The sequence below is a fragment of the Poecilia formosa genome, unplaced genomic scaffold (assembly GCF_000485575.1).
Source record: "Poecilia formosa unplaced genomic scaffold, Poecilia_formosa-5.1.2 Scaffold24, whole genome shotgun sequence".
Taxonomy (NCBI): domain Eukaryota; kingdom Metazoa; phylum Chordata; class Actinopteri; order Cyprinodontiformes; family Poeciliidae; genus Poecilia; species Poecilia formosa.
Window position 1 is genome coordinate 632,213 of NW_006799963.1, and position 3,684 is coordinate 635,896.

The following is a 3,684-nucleotide window of genomic DNA, read 5'->3' on the forward strand; positions in this document are numbered from 1 at the left end:
TAGATTTAAATCACATTCATTGTACAAAATAAAGATTTGCTTGAATGTGCTCCAAAACTGTTCAATTGTTCCAAGCAAAAGAACTATGATGTTTCTATTTGCAACACACTCAGTCAGTATTTCTTAAAGTTAACTGATACTTTCTAGCCTTACATTAAAAAAATAATAAATATTTGGAGCATATCTTAATATATTTCCAGAAAAGCTTAATATAAACATTAAAATGCCACAAACTAATGAATTAAGGATCAAACTTGTCAGCTCTTCTTGCAGTGGCTATAAAAGCATATTGTGACAGAAGGTTTTAAAAGTTACAATTTAAAAAAGATTAAATATACTTGTAGTACTCAAGCTTAACAATATAACCAGAACATCTTCATATAATTTCATTATATGGTGAAAATGTTCTTACCTTTAACTTTTATTTGAAGAGGATCAGCACAAGCTGTTGCCTTATAGCCACCATTCTCAACTCTGAAGTAATATTTGTCTGCATGACTTGTTTGTATATCAGGAAACAGAGTGGTGCAGTTTTTCTCTTTCAGGTTTCCAGTCATATTCAGTGAATATTTGTTAATTGACCCACTGCTGTTGAAAATAACAAGGTTTGCATTGGCCCCAAAATTTACACCACCTTTCAACCAAACTCCATAGATAGTTTTACTGCTGTCATATTTAGGATCCTCTGTTTCATAGGTACATGGGATTTGCAAACAAGATCCAGTCAGAGCTTCCATGTATTTCGGTGTATTGATGTTGAGGGCTGGTGTTAGACTACCACAGGAATTAGCCAAAGCACCTGAAAACCAGATCAATAATGAACATAAAGATCAAAATCTGCCTGCAGAGAAAGTTCATGATCTATAAACTCCAGTTCAGCTGCAGCTTCTGTCGTGTGGAGACTACAGACAACATGATCAAATATTTTAGACTTGAAGTGATTTATATGAACTCTACCAATGAAAGGAAGTGAATAAACATCTCACCTGGAAGAAAGAAGACACTCAGTAACATGTTGACTGTCAGCATGTTCTCAGTCAGACTCTGATAGACCTTCATCTGTCAAACTGGAGAAGGTTTCAGAAACAGAAACATTTCAGTTTCTAATCAAAGACATTTTTCAATAAAGCTTTCAGGGAATTAAAACTGATTTACTAGAAAGTAGTCAGGAACATACATTTCCTACTGTGTTACAAAACAATCACATACAACCAATATACATCTTTATGTATAAGTTACATAACATATCCAAAATAGAGTAAAAATAATGACACCGAATTCAACTATTTTAATGACAAGAAGTTAGTTTTCTGTTTTTAAAGTTGCAAAATATGTAAACTTCATAAAATGTTCTTACCTGGTCAATCACCAGCTGTATAAAGGCTGTAAATTTCAGTCGATGAGCAAAGATCTAAAAAGCTCCTGCTCTAGTCGATGTTTGAAATCCTGTAACCTTAGTCATTCTTCCTCTTTTGTAAAAGAGGAAGTTGGCTACAGAATTTGCTTTTATGGTGTGATTAACTGATTACATCCATAAATTACCTCACTGATGTCCACTATGTGTAGAATAACAGTTTGTAGATAAGCAACAGGTCAGGGATTTTATGAAGAGTAGTTTTGTTTTTTTAGTTTTCACAAGTTTAGTTATTTACAGTGTTTATTAAGAAATACATTAAAAAGAAATTACGTAAAACATAATTGACATTTTCCTTCAGTCGTTTTTCTTTATTATCTACCACCATAATACAATTATTAATCCTGAAAAATTAAGATTTTAATTGTTTGGCAATCAACAGGCAATGTTGATTTACTGCTGAAAAACTGATGAAAAATAACCAGATCTTAATGATGGTCCTGCAGCTGAGAAACATTAATACGGTCATGACTTTAATGATCCACTGAGCTTTTGTTTCAATTTGTAGTTTTTTGTTGTTGTTTTTGTTGTTTTTGTTTGTTTTCAGAGTTTCTTTGTTGTTTATCCATCATCACATCTTTCCATAATTCTCTTCATTTCTCTCTGGGCATTGTTCTTATTCCTTTGCATTTAGTGTTTTAGTTTATTGCTGTGATCTTTTCAGTGTTTTCCTCTTGATGTGGAGTTTCTTTGAGTGTCTCATTGTGTTCATCATCAGCAGTAACAGGAACACTGATCAACATATTTAATCTTCATTTGCTTGATGATTATAAATGACGGCATTTGACAAAACTGAATATTTATTGTTTGTTTCACAATTGATTGCAGAATGATATGTTTTATGATTTAAAACACTTTGAACTGTCTTGCTGCTGAAATGTCCTTTGCGAGTCAACTTTACTTGATTACTGTCTCTCCTTTTGTTTCCCTGTTGTTTTCTGCCACAGCTGTTCTACATCACCTCTGATTAGTTCCTTATTTTCCACTCCTGCCTCAGTATTTAAGCTGTTTTTTGTTTTTGTTCACTCAGATTCTTCCATCATACCTCATTTTGACAACATTGTATATTTGTTAATATGCATTTCAATAATTAAAATCAATTAAATCAATCATGACTCTGGCTCTTACCAGCTTCATCAGAAAATTAAGCACCAATGATCAGTTTTATTTATTGTTTCAAAGAATCTTTACAGAAAGTGATAAAGCTAATGAATTACATCTTAAGTGCAAATTTAAAAAAAAAGAAAGAAAAGACATGGAAAAAACACCAAAAATGCAAAAAGAGAACATATGCAGCAAGAACAAAAACAAGAAGTGTTCAGAACTACGCACAACAAATTCTGAAACCTGTCACAGATAAGTGATGAAAGCGTTATGTCCTGTTACACAAGAGTACTAAACTTCATTCTGCATGTATTACATCAACACCTTTATGAAAGCATGACAAAGAAATCATCCTGTGTCCACACCTGTTAGCTAATGCTGTAACTGCAACAATACTTTGTACAACATCCGACACAGAATTTTCCGTTCAGGGAAATGTGAGAATTAAAAACCTTAGGCAAAGAGTAAAGCTTTTCAACCTCACATTATGGTATATATCACATTAATGTTTTTGCTGACAGTAAAAACATGGAGTGCAATTATTAAAACTAACTTTTAAAAACAACCCACTTCTATTCATAAGCAGAAATTTTACATTCAGCAGGACTTCTGCTTCACACGTACATCCTCTTTATTTTGTAAAAATTTCAGATCTCTTTTATAACTCAGTGATCCACCACAGGATTAGTATTTACCTCATTAATATCACACTTAATTGCAAAAAAAATAAAGAAAATAATAAAAATAGTAATAATAATAATAATAATAATAATAATAATGACGTGATGGACTGGTGACGCATCCACAGTGTATCCAGCATTTCACCAACTGCCTTTGCAGATAGAAATAAGTTTATTGAAACACAGACATTAATTCATTAATTATTGGACAGATAAACTGGGTAGATAGAAATGAATCCTCTCTCTGAAAAAAGCCTTGGCATCTTTGCATCTTCCTGGTCTCCTTGAGGCTCATGATGCTGTAGTCGCCATCACACTGTTGACATAGGTTGGCTCTTCTGTTTCCTGTGGAGAGAAAAAACAAAATATATTTTACATTAAATGTAGCTCAAACTGTTTCAGAGGAAATAAAGGCTGGTCTCATTATTTTCAGTCTCACTGGATTCCCAACTAAAAACACAAAACACTATATTTGTCCTTTAATGA

At 32.6% G+C, this 3,684-nt stretch overlaps 1 long non-coding RNA gene across 1 annotated transcript in view; it reads left to right on the top strand.

Moving 5' to 3' along the window:
• Window positions 1–1,003: 1,003 nt before the first annotated feature.
• LOC107835805 (uncharacterized) overlaps window positions 1,004–3,684 on the top strand; it is an 11,967-nt gene continuing 9,286 nt past the window's right edge. Inside the window, exon 1 of the long non-coding RNA XR_001661628.1 lies at window positions 1,004–1,076. This is a non-coding gene — a long non-coding RNA (uncharacterized LOC107835805). The remainder of the gene's footprint in view (window positions 1,077–3,684) is intronic.